We start from the raw sequence: 16,285 nt of genomic DNA on the forward strand, positions 1-16,285 counted from the left end.
AGAGTGAACAGAATCAAGGAGATCAAATTATTTTTCCATTTGTCTCAGAAGCAAACGGGGGTGGGGGAACGGGATAAAGAGAGAAGGAAAATCATTTCATGATGTGGTGATCAGTGCGACCTGGGGGAAGCAACGAGGGGAACTTCACGTTTCAGAGACACCAGTGCTAGGGTGTCTGTCCCCCAGCCTCCCTGGGCGCAGGACATAGCTGCTGAATTTGAAGGCATCAGAGACGCCAGATAGGAATTTGCACAGCATCTCTAGTCATTCTCCCGCCCCCTCTCTGATCCCAGCTCGTCCACCTGTGTGAATCTGAGGACCAAGAGGAAGAGGCCAAATGGTCCACAGAAGATCTGATTACATGCCAGGTACTTTATTTTCACAGGCTCCCATTCACAATTATCTGCTCGGTGACTGGCCCACTTCATCCCAACTATTGGCGAAGTGTTCTGACTGTCTCATGGATCTTGTTCGGAGAGGCCCGGCCAGTGGTGGAGCTTAGGTGGATGGATGGGGCCCGATCATCATCATCATGCTTTGCTTTTCCCACAGGTCACCCTGGCATGAGCAGAAAGAAAAAAATGGCCTGGATATTAAATGGGGGTGGGGGTGTAACATGGTGGGAGAATGTACTTGAAGGACAGGAGTGAAAAGAACGCATTTGGGGGTTCATTTGGGAACTAGGAACTGTGGCTTCCAGTTGTTGTAAGGAGCTTCCCAGTTCTGATACAGCAGATGGAAGGTGACCATTATCTACTGGTGAGTGGTCCAGGGGTTGCTGCTCTTGCGGGTTTGGCTGTAGGGTAAAATGGACATCAGCTGGTCAGTTGTTCCCCAGCTTCAGAGCACATCTGTGCAAGAAAACCCTCCAGCCACTCGGCTTCACTGCTATCCTCCAAATCCCACCCCTATAGGTGGACTTTTCTGTCCTGCTGGGAGCTCCCCAAATAACCACAGGCAGACTTAATATTAATTATAAATGCTCAGCCAATAGCTTAGGCTTGTTTTTAGCTAGCTCTTATAACTTTAATGAACCCATTTCTATTCATCTATGTGCTGCCCCAGAGGCTCGTTTACCTCATGTATTTCCCATCCTGCTCACTCTTTATCTCATGGCGTCCCCTCTGACTCCGCCCTTCTTTTCCCAAGAATTCTCTCTGCCCCAAAAGAAAATCCTGCCTAGCCATTGGCCAATCAGCTTTTTATTAACAATGAGAGCAACAGGTCTTCACAGTGTACAGAAGGATTGTTCTACCACACACCCCTTTATGGTGGGGGCAGTACCTTTGTGCCAGCTCTCAGTCCCATGCCCCTCACAAACTTTGACTCTGGTTCTTCTACAGAGCAGGAACACTCATGAAGTTCCCATCAGCCCTGTGTCATTCCCGATGAGGTCCATACAGGACCTCCTCTTGACCCCCTAGGATTTCCAGAGCTGAGGGGAGCCAGACGCACAGAGCTACGCTAAGGCAGAGGCCTCTGCAGTTTTGGAACAGGAGCCTCTTGCTGCTCTTTGAAGTTACATGTGGCCCCTATTGTTTTTGTCCCGATAATAAACAGGGTGAGATGGATGGAAAGAAGGCAGATGGGAAATCAGAGAGCAGGGCGGGAGGTGGTCCCGAGGAAAGCGATCCCAGCCCTGCCTGGGAAGGAGCACAGCCAGGGTTTCCATGGCCATCACAGGCCAATCTGCTGGGAGCCTTTTCTCAACTGAGGATTCTAGCTTGGGTCCAGTTCACACAAAACTAACCACCACAAAAGGGGCCTATGTGGCCAGGGATGGACATCTACAAGGACACCCTTGACCACTAGAATAACAACATCCTGAAATCGCCAGAGATCCCCTGGCTGTGGGCACCAGGCCGGCGATGGGTCAAGAAGGTGGTGCCCTGGGTGAAAAGCAACAGTGGGATCAGGGAAGGTGCCACACGCTCCCTCTTAATGAAGATGCTCGAAGGAGAATCACACCAGGTGTTCACTGGCGGCCGGGAAGAGCGGGGTGTCAGTCTGACTTCAGGACCCCGGAGTTTAACCCTGCCTGTTCCCCTGAGCCAACAGCAGTGAGCGGTTTCTGCTACGCCCATCCGTCTGTTGCTTCTGGGAGATGCCCTGTCAATGTTTCCTGTATTGACAACACTTGACAGAAACTGGAGCAACCACCTATGAGGCTTCACCCAGTGAGAAATCGGCCCATCTCATTTCTTAACCTGTGCGGGGATCTGCTCACAGCTGTGAAGACTTTCTACGTTGTTGCTATTTCCCACTGAAGGCTGCCTTTTATCCTCTAGTTCATATTCAGACCAGGTCAGTGTGGAAAACAATAAGGAACTCCTTCCTTAAGGCCCATGGATCAAACATACCCCAGTGGGTGAGGGTACAGTCTAAGGGAGCCTTTGCGGATGACTGCCCATCTGTAAGAAAGAGCTTCCAGATTGTTGTCTCTCTCTCTAGAGAGAGCCAGGAGGCTCTACCAACATAGGTGTTGGTACCGGTATCCTCTCCTTCCTTATTAGCAGCCATGAAAGGAGGGGTCTTGTGGTGGGTAGCCATTCCAGCTTTGATCTGGAAGTTCCAACCCCCATTGAGGCTTCGGTAACTGTCATGCCTACAAGGTGGGGCCAAGGGAGGACCCTGAAGACCCAAGATCCAGATGCACCTTGCACTCTTGTTTCCTGGGCCCTGGACGCTAGAGGTAGACCGAGTAGAGTTCTCCCGAGAACACTGCTGGACTGCGCTACATCTTCCCCAGACCCTGTAACCTACCTATCCCTTCATTTGTAAGTTACGCCACTAATAAACCTCCCTTCTAACTACGTGGAGTGGCCATAATAATTTCACCAATAGGGTCCTCTTGAGAATATTTGTTCTATGTGACTCTTTGATAACCTGTGACCTTAATTCCCAATAAGCAAGTATGATAGTTCTGGAGAATATGGACTGCTCTTTGCCCTCAGCCTATTAACGTCATAGCAACTGGAAAGTCAAAACAAAAGTGGGGTACCCAGGGCAATGGGGCAGGAACAAAAGCAGGCAACGCGGAGCAAAGACTGAAGAAAAGGACTTGAGCGTGGTGGGCAGAAAGAGCGGACATTAAGACCCAATGGAGTCCTGGTTTGCAGCCTTCCTCCCAGGCAGGGTGGACCTTCTTTGCCTCTAGCTGTTACTGGCACCCAAAAGATTCCGAGTCTGAAGCAAAGGGCCCTCTCTATGGAGTGGCCATGGCAGTGCTGGGGGTGGAACCCAGGGCCTTTTGCATGTTCAGAGAAGCCTTCTACTGGCCACACCCACAGCCTCACAGACTGCACTCACGCCCGTCTTCCCTACACATCATCAGCTCCAGGACCTGCAGGGCCCAGAGCTGTGAAAGCCAGGGCTAGGGGAGGAGTGTGTGAAGGAAGCCTTTGCCCTGCCCTGTGGGTTCTAGACCAACAGCGAGAATGGTTTAAGAAACAGAAGAAAGAGATGGGGTGCGGTGTGGTGGGGGATGGATGTCTTCCCTTCCCCCGGACAGCTCACCCCAGGTGACTACACTTAGCTGGGCACCGCTCAAGGGCCCAGAAGCCCAGTGTGGGGTGAGGAAGCCATGAAGCAGAGGCTTGCCGGTCCCTGTGTGTACTGAGTGGGGAACCTGCCACCTTTCAACCTCGCTCCCCTGGGAAGATGAGCAGTTCTTTAGGTACCACATTTGCCCAGTTTCTTGGCTTCGGAGTGCTGGCCTAAGGCCCCATCCTGGTTCCCCTGGGAGAAATTGCCTTCCAGCCATAAAAGATCAAAGTATCCCTACCTCTCTGGCCCTAGGAGGCTGAGCCCTGGCATAGACTAATAATTGAAAGTAGAAGACAGGAAACCAAACTCCAAAAAAGAGAAAGTAAGGTCTTAATCCCTTCAGGATGGGGCAGGCCTAAGGCTGGGCACAGAAGTGAGTATTTTATGAGGCCCCTGGGTCCCCTGTTACCTCCATTGGTCCTGCTTAGATGCCTGCCACCATACCTTCCTGGTTTCTCCTTGCAATGTCTTCTGGAAACAGGAAGCTGCCATCATTGGGGACCCTGTTTCTCGCTCCTTCTCTCCTGTGGCCCTCTAACTCTCCTTCAGATTCCAGTTACCCTGTTTTAACCCAAATGACTTTTTTAAGGACGAAATCTCCAAACACAGTTGTGCTCTGGAGAGTGGGGTGGGGACACTTGATTGACAAGTAGCTATGGAACAAATCACTGTTCTTACCAGGTAGCAGTGTGTTGTTCTAAGGGGGCCTGTGGGAAGACTCCCAGCTGGCACTGCCTTACTTCTAAGGCCATCCGAGGAAACCCCGTATGCTTTCAGGTCCTGTCCCGGCACCTGGTCTCTGGGTGTTGGGAGTCTTTTCCTCAGGGGCAGTTCTTCCATTCATCTTCAGATCTCAGGCAGCTCTGAGGAGGGGGCCTCTCCAGACTGCCCTTGTAGTCTCAATGCCTCCCACCCCCAGGCCCCCTAGGTCTCCCCAGGGCCCAGCAAAGAGGACTTCTGCTTTGACTCTTCATTTTCTCACATTTTCCCTTTAAAGAACCTGTCTTCCAGCTCTCTTATTTTCATTTCTAGCCCCCTCTGTTCCCCATCAATGTAGTTTTAAAGTGAAAACACATGGCCGCAAACCCAGGTCTCTCCATTTACTCAGCTGCACCTACTTATTCAATTTAAATTGGAAGGGCCAGTTTACAAACTTTCAAAAACTATGTCCTGGCCAATGAGAAGAGCTGTGTAAACACAGGTCTAATTTCGCCCCCTCCCCCCGCCCCCCCATGACCTTCTGAGAACAAAAGCCAGGACATAAAGTGTGCGTGCGTGCGTGAGTGCGTGCATGCATGCGTGCATGCGTGTGCACACATGCACACACACGTATTCTCTTTCTGGAAGTTTCTTGATTTCTAATTGAGTCAGGATAATCAAGTTGAACAGGGTCAGGGTTTCAGCAATTCGATGCTTTCCAGAAAAGTGTCAATTAGCATTCATGACACCGCTTGATGCCGGCTCAGCTGGGAAAGGGAAGGGATAGAGTGTGTAGAGGCTGCTGAGGAAGGAAATTCTGCTCTCTTTTATGAAAGACACATATTAGTTTCTCAATCTTAATTTCTTTTTTTTTTAATTCTTTTAGGAGCAAAAGGATTGGACAAAGGATGGATGTCTGGCATTCCAGAAACAGAACAAGAAAATGAACTCACCTGAAAAACTAAGACGAAGTTAGAGTTCTGGTGTCCTAAAATTATCAGAATTATAGTCACTTCATCTTTGTTTTTGTTTTTGAGACAGGGTTTCCCTGTGTAGCTTTGTGCCTTTCCTGGATCTTGCTCTGTAGACCAAGCTGGCCTTGAACTCACAGAGATCTACCTGGCTCTGCCTCCCAAGTGCTGGGATTAAAGGCATGCGCCGCCGCCACCGCCACCGCCGCCGCCGCCGCCGCCGCCGCCACCCAGCTGTGGGGCATTTACCTACCACCCCCACAGTTCCCCAGAGTTTTCTTGAGTGCAAACAGCAGGAAATATTAGATAGAAGGATTTATTGTGGAGATAAACAGATAGAAAATAAAGGATAGCCTTGAGAGGGCCTGGAACCTATTCCAACGGGCCTTGACTGTCTCTGGCCCAGGGTTTTTATAGAGACGCCAAGGGGTGGAGCAAAAGACCTCCTCCCCCAGCACAGCCAAGTGCAGACAATCTCAGACACCTGCACTCAGGCCTGTGGTCCTGATCATCCTCTATTCTGACCTGCTAGCCTGCTGGGTAAAGCCATGAGGAACCCGAGAACAGGCTTCCACACCCAGCCACTTCATCTTTTTCTTTGGCCCCACTCAATCATACCATTTTGATTTTATCTTTCTGGGTTTGTGAAATATCAGGAAGAATCACATCGAACTGTAAGTCGCCTCCTATGTGTCGACCCAGAATTATCCATTCCACATAGTTATTTTGCATGATGAGTTTAGAATGACTTGGATATAAAGAATTCCCCCAAAGGCTGATTTGTTCCAGCCTGGTCTTCAGCTCACGGATTCAGCATTGACTGCTGATAGGATCCCAGGTCGCTGACCTAAACCGTGAACGCTGACGGAGTCCTAATGAGCTGGCATGGCTGGGTGGTCACAGAGACTTTTGGAGGCAGGGCTAGGATGGAGAAAATAGATAATGGGGTGTGGGCGAGTCTGGGGGTGCTGTATCTCATCCTCAGTGCCCCTCCCTCCCATTCTCCCTCCTTTCCCTCTGCTTCCTGGCTGCCACAGAGTAAGCATTTTTTCTCCAACACTCCTATGGTGATATTTTATTTGTACTGAAATGTGATTTTAATTTTATGTTAATAAATAAAGTTGCCCTGGGGTCAGAGCTATTAGAGCCATAGCAAGAGCGTGGTGGTTAGAAGAGCTATGTAGATTTCTGTGTGTTCAGGGATACAGCCAGTATTGGAGACATATGCCTTTAAGACCTGGAGGGCAGTACTTACAGGCAGTGATGAGGTAGTCATGTGGTTGGGTTTACAACCAATGAGAAGGCAGAACAGAAAGACTATTTAAACACAGACAAACAGGAAGTAGCTCTCTCGCGGGGAAGTTAGGAGCACTGCAGGAGGTAAGATTTTATCTCTGAGCTCTGACCTCTCGGCTTTCTCTTTTACATTGGCTCTGTGTTTCTTATTTTAATAAGACGATTGGTTACATCAACATCTGGCGCCCAAAGTGGGGCAGAATCCATTAAAAACTGCTTGGGGCCGGCTCCCTAGCCGGAGCAGCCAGCTCCCTAGCCCCGGCCCAAGGTCTGCTTGGCCTCAGGCCGGACTGTGAGCTGCTTGCTTAAAGCCAATGCTACAAACAGCTCAGGCCTGCACTGCTAAACAGGGCCCCTGCCTGTAAAGCCAAGCCTTGACTCGGCTCAAGAGGGAACAAGTGGCTGGATTTAAGCTTTAGCCAGCTACGCTTTCACTTTCACTTTTGCTTTCACTTTCGCTTTTGCTTTCTCTCTTGCTTTCTCTCTGTCTCTCTGTTTCTGTCTCTCTCTCTCTCTCTCTCTCTCTCTCTCTCTCTCTCTCTCTGGATTCACACCTAGGACACTAGGTGGCTCTTTTGAAATTCGCTGGGATTTTTACTGTTCTACGCAGATTTGGTAAGTCATAAAGGAAACTATTTAAAAGACAATTTTTTTCCACATTTAAAAAAAATGGGTTTCCTGTGTACATTGGAAGAATGGGTTTTGTTTGAAATTTTAGGCAGTCTGACAATGGAACAACTATATGAAAAGATTAGTATTATGGGAATTATGCAGTTTATCACCATGCTTATTCTCATTTTACTATTTAAAAAGATAGTCGATTTAAGTGCCAGGATAACAGCTTTAGAAAAACCTGTTAAACCTGTAAAAATTCAGACAGAAGAAATTAACAGTGAAGTTGGTTCAAGTTTGGATCATAAGGTTACAGAAAGAAAGCCTGTTTTCACACAGTCACCCTTAATTTATCCTGTAACCGTACAGCAGATGCCTGATCAAATGGCTACACAAAATATCTGGGCTCCAATTGAACTGATGGATTTTAAAAGGTTTAAGGAGGCAATAGTATCTTATGGCATGCCTTCCCCATATGTAAAGCAAATGTTAAACTCTTGGTCAACATATAATAGGATTATACCACAGGACTGGCAGGACCTTGCACAAGCTGTTCTGGAACCCAGCCAGAGACTTCAATTTCTAACGTGGTTTAAGGAGGAAGCTAGAAACGTAGAAAAACAATGGAGGGATAAAGGAATACAAGTTTGTCAGGATCAGCTTATTGGAGAAGGCCAATATGCTTCAATACAAACACAATGTTTATATGATGTTCAAACCGTAATTTTATGTCGAATGGCAGCCTTGAATGCATGGGACAGAGTTGAGGAAGCAGGAAAAAAACCTGAGCCATTCACAAAGGTTATGCAAGGCCCAAAAGAATCTTTCACAGATTTTTTAGAAAGACTGGCTTCAGCAGTAAACAGAATGGTCTCAGGATCTGAAGCTAGTAAGGCAATAATTGAAGCTTTGGCATTTGAGAATGCGAATGCAGCATGCAAAAGAATAATCAGGCCGTTAAAGGCAAGATCTGCACCTTTGGAAGATTGGATTAGAGAAACAATTAATGTTGAGGTTGATGAGCATGATGATACATGGGTAGGAGAAGTAATTTCAAAAGGTTTGAGGAGTGTTAGATGTTTTGGGTGTGGAAAGCAAGGACATTTTAAAAGGGACTGTAAACAGGTCATTCCTAGAAGCAATGTTTCTTCAAGGAACAATGGCAACAGAATGCCCCTTCCTTCTGGAGTATGCAGAAGGTGTGGTAAGGGAAAACACTGGACCAACGAATGTAGATCAACAAAGGACAGACAGGGTAATCCTTTGCCTCAGTTTTCGGGAAACTCCCGGAGGGGCCTCATGCAGGCCCCCATAGCAAAACCAGTTCAAACCTTTCCTGCAGTTGTAGAGGAAATCCCTGCTCTGAGCGATTAAATAACCAAATGACTATTGGAATAAATCATGCTGGTCAGGATGATGAAACAGAGAAAATAGAAAATTCAGGAGAAAACATAAAGAAAATTTTTTGGCAAACTTCTATTAATGAACAGAGACCAAAATTAACGATAAAAATAAATGGTGTTTTGTTGTCTGGTCTCGTAGACACAGGTGCGGACGTTACCATAATTGCACCAGAATTTTGGCATCCAGCTTGGCCTCTTCAGGAGGTAAACATTCAACTGTTAGGAATTGGGACATTATCTCAGGTGAAACAGAGTGCAAGATGGCTGGAATGTATAGGTCCAGAAGGACAGAGAGGAAAATTAAAACCATATGTGGCTAACATAGCTATGAACCTGTGGGGTCGAGACTTGTTGCAACAATGGAATACTCAGATTAAAATCCCTCCAATCTCAGAAACAAATCATAAACTAGCACATGTTTCTGAGAGAAATATTAGAAGGCATTATTTTGAGTGGTCACCAGCCATCCATATTATACAAGAACAGGGCACAACAACTGATAATCTTCCAAAAATACCAACAGCTCTACCTTTAAAATGGTTAACAGACAAGCCTGTATGGGTTCAGCAATGGCCTTTAACAACAGAGAAACTCCAGGCTTTAGAAGAGCTGGTAGAAGAACAGCTAAATGCTCAGCATATTGAACAGTTAACCAGCCCTTGGAATTCTCCTGTATTTGTTATTAAAAAGAAATCTGGTAAATGGAGAATGGTAACAGACCTTAGAGCAATTAACAAAGTAATTCAGCCGATGGGCTCTCTACAATCTGGAATTCCTTTGCCTACTCTTTTACCAAAAGGATGGCCTCTCATAGTTATTGATTTAAAAGACTGTTTCTTTTCAATACCCTTACAAGAAAAAGACAAAGAAAGATTTGCTTTCACAGTGCCTACTTATAATAATTCTCAACCGGTTAAAAGATTTCAATGGAGGGTCCTCCCACAGGGAATGTTAAATAGCCCAACTCTGTGCCAATATTTTGTACAACAGCCATTGGAAGTGATACGTAAAAAATTTCCTAAATCTATAATTTATCATTATATGGATGATATTTTACTAGCTGACTCAAATGCAGATACTTTAGAAATAATATTTGAAGAAGTAAAGAAAATTTTGCCTTGCTGGGGATTACAAATTGCTCCTGAAAAAATACAAAGAGGAGATTCTATTAATTATTTAGGATATAAAATAGAGCTACAAAAAATTAGACCCCAAAAGGTGCAAATTAGGAGAGATAGACTACAGACTCTTAATGATTTTCAAAGATTATTTGGAGATATTTCTCATCTACGAACTATTGTTGGGGTAAAAAATGATGAACTGGACTAATTTGTTCAAAACTTTAGAAGGTGACAAGGACTTAAATAGTCCAAGAGAATTATCACCTGAAGCTGAGAAAGAATTGGCCTTGGTAGAAAAGAAAGTACATGAAGGGCACGTGGATCGTATTGATCCAAAGCTGGATTGCATTTTGGTTATTTTACCTTCTAGGCATTCCCCTACTGGAATATTAATGCAGAGGGAAGATATTATATTGGAATGGATATTTTTACCAAATAAACCAAATAAAAAATTAAAAACTTATGGGGAAAAAATCTCTGACTTGATTTGGAAAGGAAAATTGAGACTTCGTCAATTAGCAGGAATAGACCTAGCAGAAATTGTCGTACCTTTAACTAAGGAGGACATTGAAAAATTATGGACAGAAAGTGAACCTTGGCAAAGAGCTTGCAGTAATTTTTTGGGAGAAATTAACAGCAAATATCCCAAAAGCAACAGAATTGATTTTATAAAGAGAGCTGATTGGATCTTGCCTCGAATTGTACGGCAAAAACCCATATCTGGAGTTCGTACATTTTATACAGATGCCAATAAACAAGGAAAGGCAGGTTACAAATCAGAAAATTTACGTAAAGTGGTTCAAAGTCCTTATAATTCAGTGCAAAAATCAGAATTGTATGCTATTCTGTTGGTATTAATGGATTTTTCAGAACCTCTCAACATAGTTACTGACTCTCAGTATGCTGAAAGAGTGGTATTACATATTGAGACTGCAGAATTTATCCCTGATGGTTCAGAATTAACTTCACTATTTATTCAATTACAAGATACAATCAGGAAAAGGAGTCATCCTTTATATATAACTCACATCCGATCTCATACTGGTCTGCCAGGCCCTTTATAGCACAAGGCAATGATGAGATTGATAAATTATTGATAGGAAATGTGCTGGAGGCCTCAGAATTTCATAAAAAACATCATGTCAATAGTAAAGGTTTAAAAAAGGATTTTTCCATAACCTGGCAACAAACCAAAGAAATAGTAAAGAAATGTCCTACTTGTTCCTTCTATAATCAAACGCCATTACTAGCAGGATGTAACCCAAAGGGTACTCAGAGGAATGAAATCTGGCAGATGGATGTGTTTCACTTTGCAGAATTTGGAAAATTGAAATATGTACACCACACCATTGATACTTATTCAGGATTTCAATGGGCAACTGCTCTGAGTTCTGAAAAAGCTGATTCTGTAATCACTCATTTGCTAGAAGTTATGGCCATCATGGGTATTCCTGCACAAATCAAAACTGACAATGCTCCATCATATGTCTCTGTTAAAATGAAACAGTTTTTTGCTTATTACAATATAAAGCATATTACAGGTATACCACATAATCCTACAGGTCAAGCAGTTATAGAAAGATCAAACAGAACTCTAAAGGATATGCTAAATAAACAGAAAGGAGTAACAAAAACCCCCAGAAATAGACTGCATAATGCTCTATTAACTTTGAATTTTCTGAATGCCAATGAGAAAGGAACAACATCTGCAGAGAGACATTGGATAATAGAAAAAACTACAGAATTAAATCAGCCTATATACTTTAAGGATGTGCTGACCTCAGAATGGAAACCAGGGTATGTATTACGTTGGGGACGAGGTTTTGCTTTTGTTTCTACAGGAGAAGATAAGCTGTGGGTACCATCAAAATTGATAAAGGTTCGATTTGAACAAGAGAAACCTCTTAATTAGAGGAGGTGATAGTTCGTCAACCAGCATGAACATCCAATTTAAACTAACTTGTACCAGTAACACATGCCTTTTCATTTAATCAGATAATAACTTGCCAAAAGGGAACATCCCCAAAATTAGTCTTGGGGAAAGGTTTTTGTTTTTGTCTTTTAGGAGAATGATGGTTAAGGAATCTGAAGAACACAAGACAAATGAGACAACTGAAGAAAAGGGACCAATCATCAATCCCAGGAAACAGAGTGAAACGGTGTATGGGTATATATTATCTAAAAAATTTTATGTCTTCTTAAATGTTTGTTTCTGCTTTTCTCTAAAGATTTAACACTATTGGTCTTCTAATAGTCCTAGTTTAATTAAAATTTAAAGCTGACTTTGGAGTTGGAGAATGGCTCTCTCCTTCTTTAAACTCAAGCATGTTGTTAAAATGAAGATACAAACTCCCTGTATCATGCCAGAATAAAAGAGCCATTTTCTGCTATGGGACAGGACAAAAGCCAAATTAATTAAGGGACTATTCTATTACTAATCTCAACTCTTTGATTCTATTCTGATTCTTTAAACTTTTCTTAAAGTATAAATTTTATATCAAAACTTACAAGATTAATATATACATATACATTTTAAACTTTGTTAAGATATGAATGGCCGGGCGGTGGTGGCGCACGCCTTTAATCCCAGCACTTGGGAGGCAGAGGCAGGCGGATCTCTGTGAGTTCGAGGCCAACCTGGGCTACCAAGTGAGTTCCAGGAAAAGGCGCAAAGCTACACAGAGAAACCCTGTCTCGAAAAACCAAAAAAAAAAAAAAAAAAAAAAAAAAAAGATATGAATGGTCATATAGAGTACTAACTAATTCTAGAAAAAAGGCTTCAGTTAGCTGCATATATATGTCTTTGTGTTCGAGTCTCTTATCAGTTTTCTGCAGGAAATCCTGGCCAGGCCTAACATCAACTGAAGTCTCCAGGAAGAAGATGGGGCCCCACAACAACAACAATTCCACGTGGACAATAATAATATCACTGAACTGACAAACATCATCTACAGATCAGCTTTGAACTACAAGGTGCTCAGAGCAATTTTGAGATGACTAGCTGAGATGATCCAGTCTCAAAGACTACTTGAATAAGGACTTGAGATAAACCCTGAACTTTGGCATTATACACACACTGGATAATAATGAAGGATATAGTTACCTTTCCTATAATTTGACAATTAACCTAAAATTTTTCTTTCAGGATAAAGATAACTTCGCCCATACCCAGCAGGAAGCAATTTTAAGAATACGACGCCCACATTCCCAAAGAGGTGGTGTGGGGCGGGTAGTTTTTTTGGTTCTTTTTAACGGGTTTTGGGTCTGGGATAATTTTCATTATTTAGGGGGGTAGGTTACAAGTTGTTGTCAAGGGTTAGGAAAAAGGCTAAGCAAAGGAGATTAGATTTAAGGTTCTTGTTTAAAAAAAAGAAAGAAAGAAAGAAAGAAAGAAAGAAAGAAAGAAAGAAAGAAAGAAAGAAAGAAAGGAAGGAAGAAAAGAAAAGAAAAAGATAATTACTAGTTTTAAATACTTTACATTATTACCAACTATTAGGATATAAAGAAATGAAAGTTAGTAGTTAGACATTACAATAGAAATTGTAGTCATATTAGATATGTTTTAAAAATTGAGCAGATATATTTTAGACAGGTCATCTTCAAACCCTTCAGAGATCTACCGAATATGGCATTTAAAATGTTTTAATAACTTAGAAATTTTTCTTTTTTGAGACATGTCAGCTCCTTGCAGTACCAATCTACTTCAGAGAAAATATGGGCATTGAAGAAACTGCATATGGAGTTAATTTTCATTGTGGCAAAAGTTAGCCACTGGACAACAAAGTATCCTCAAATCAACAGGAAAAAATGGACAGACAGAATACGAAACAAAGGACTACCAATTTCTGCCAAAACAAGTGTGGTTATGGCTTTATCAAAAGGCATCTTCTGAGGCCAGGACAATATGGCACCATCCCTGAAGTGGCCTTCAAAATCTGGAAAAGGTACAGTGTCCTTTTCTTCGAAGACAGCTGAACAGGCAGTGGGCCGATGGCTTCTGTTGTGCAATGGAACAGCAACTGAAAGCTCATGCCTCTCAATAGTAGACTGGCATTTAATAGAGGGATGTGGAGAAGAAGGGGATGCTGAGATGAAGCCATATATACACAGCCAAGAAGAATGGACAGCTGAATTCAAAAGTGGTCAACAATTTCCAGAATTTAAAATCCTGAATCATGACATGACACTAGTGGAATTCAGGTGTTTCTGGTACATGGACTGCTCTCACCCAATGTGAGGTTGAACTGTTGACCTTGTGTACATCCTACTTCACAAATGAGTCTGTCAGATACACTAAGCCTATAGGCTGAAGATGATGCCCCAACACTGTGGAGAAACCTCAGGTGACTGACCAGGCAGCTGGCTGTTTCTGTCAACTCACAAAATTTTTGGAAGTTGCTTTTGTGCACTTCCTGTTTTTATTTTTGTTAGCTAATATTATTTCCTTCTTGGGTCTCTGAGGGAGTTGAAGATTAGTTAGTTATAGTTGAAGATTAATTAGGATAGAAAGTGAATTAGATACATTTTGGACTTACTAAAATAGGATAGATAAGGGAATTATTTTCTCTGATTTGTCAAATACAAATGGACTAGACATCGTTTAGGTATTTGTTACTTGTATATATTGTATATAGTTATTGTACTTGTGTATATAGTTTTTCTTTTGTTAGTTATACCCTTTTGCCTTTTTTCTTTTTATTAAAATAGAAAAGGGGAAATATGGTGATATTTTATTTGTACTGAAATGTGATTTTAATTTTATGTTAATAAATAAAGTTGCCCTGGGGTCAGAGCTATTAGAGCCATAGCAAGAGCGTGGTGGTTAGAAGAGCTATGTAGATTTCTGTGTGTTCAGGGATACAGCCAGTATTGGAGACATATGCCTTTAAGACCTGGAGGGCGGTACTTACAGGCAGTGATGAGGCAGTCATGTGGTTGGGTTTACAACCAATGAGAAGGCAGAACAGAAAGACTATTTAAACACAGACAAACAGGAAGTAGCTCTCTGGCAGGGAAGTTAGAAGCACTGCAGGAGGTAAGATTTTATCTCTGAGCTCTGACCTCTCGGCTTTCTCTTTTACATTGGCTCTGTGTTTCTTATTTTAATAAGACGATTGGTTACATCAACACACTCCCTTCTTCCATGACATGCCCACATAAGATGGAAATCATGACCAAAAAAGTCCTTTCATGTTTAATATCATTTTTTAGATACTTTGCCATATTGATGACAACTGACTAATCTATTGTCCAAGGTCCCTTTATCGGGTGTACAATGGAAAGTTCAAAACCATGTTTGTGACGGTGAAGGAAATGTCTGTCCTCTCAGGCAGGACCATATGGAAGGGTAGGCTTCTACCACAGTGTCACCTGTTTCCATAAGCAAGTGTTACACAATATTCTTGTTAAGACACGAATTTACCCATCCAAAACTTCCCATTTTGACTGTATTAGAGACAGGGCCTCTAAGGGGGGGGGTAGGGTTGGGGAGCTGGATTAGTGTGTAAAGTGCTTGCACAAGTCTGAAGACCTGAGTTTGGATCCTCAGCATAAAAGCCACATGTGGTGGTGTGCTCCTGTGACCCCAGCCCTGGAAGGAGGCTAGAGGAAGTCAGGGGCTCACGGGTGCTCAGTCTGGACAACGGATGAACCTCAGGTTCACTGATAGACCTGCTTCACAAAATAAGGTGGAGAGCAATGGACAAAGCCACTAGACTTTGACCTTGGGCCTCCAAATGCTTAGTCATGGTGCATGCACCAGCACACACATGTGCACCAGCACACACATGTGCACCTCTCTCTCTCTCTCTCTCTCTCTCTCTCTCTCTCTCTCTCTCTCTCTCTCTCTCCTTCTCTCCTACCTTCCACTCCCCTCTCACACTATACTCACACAGAGAAAGCCATGTGTGATGACAATAAGGCTCCTTCCAAACGTCAAGGAGAGGCTCACAGAGGATGTTGGAAAATACATTTGGGATTTTTAAGCCACCAGTCTGCAATGTCTGCCCAGGGGTTGCTTTATGGGAACCATACTCTTGTGATATCTGTCTACATTTTATTCTATGCAGACATATCAAAGAAAAGCAAAGTTTCTCTTCTCTTCCTTGCTTCCTTTTTTTTTTTTTTTGTAGTACTGGAGAATCCAGAGCCTCATGATGCTAGGCAAATCCGTGTCACTGAGCTACACTCACAGCCCCTTGAAGAAGTCCCCTAACTAAGGATTTTATGCTAGAAAGAAATGATTAGATGTTTGGACACAAAGCCATAATCAGAAGCAAACTATGTATCCCAACAAAATTATAAATTTAACTTCTTTCTCTTACTTGTCTTAAAAATGTTGAAAACCTGCTTAGGTGGTACTTGGAGTTGCCAGCTGAGACTATGTGCCACAAATTCTGTTGCTTTAGTAAGGCTTGCTGGTTAGGGCTCTGTCACTGAGACAAAATACCCAAGGCAATCCATTTAAAGGAGGGAATATTTATTTTATTCCGGTTGTAGAGGCCTTAGTCTGTGCACACTCAGCTCTGTTGTTTCTGGTTCTCTGTCATGTGACATCCCTGGTTCACGAGATAAGGAGCCACTGGCGGATCAAAGTCTGCCAGAGTTCAACCAGATAAGCCCATGAGTTTATTGGGGT

This window comes from Peromyscus maniculatus, chromosome 6 (genome assembly GCF_049852395.1).
Source record: "Peromyscus maniculatus bairdii isolate BWxNUB_F1_BW_parent chromosome 6, HU_Pman_BW_mat_3.1, whole genome shotgun sequence".
Classification (NCBI taxonomy): domain Eukaryota; kingdom Metazoa; phylum Chordata; class Mammalia; order Rodentia; family Cricetidae; genus Peromyscus; species Peromyscus maniculatus.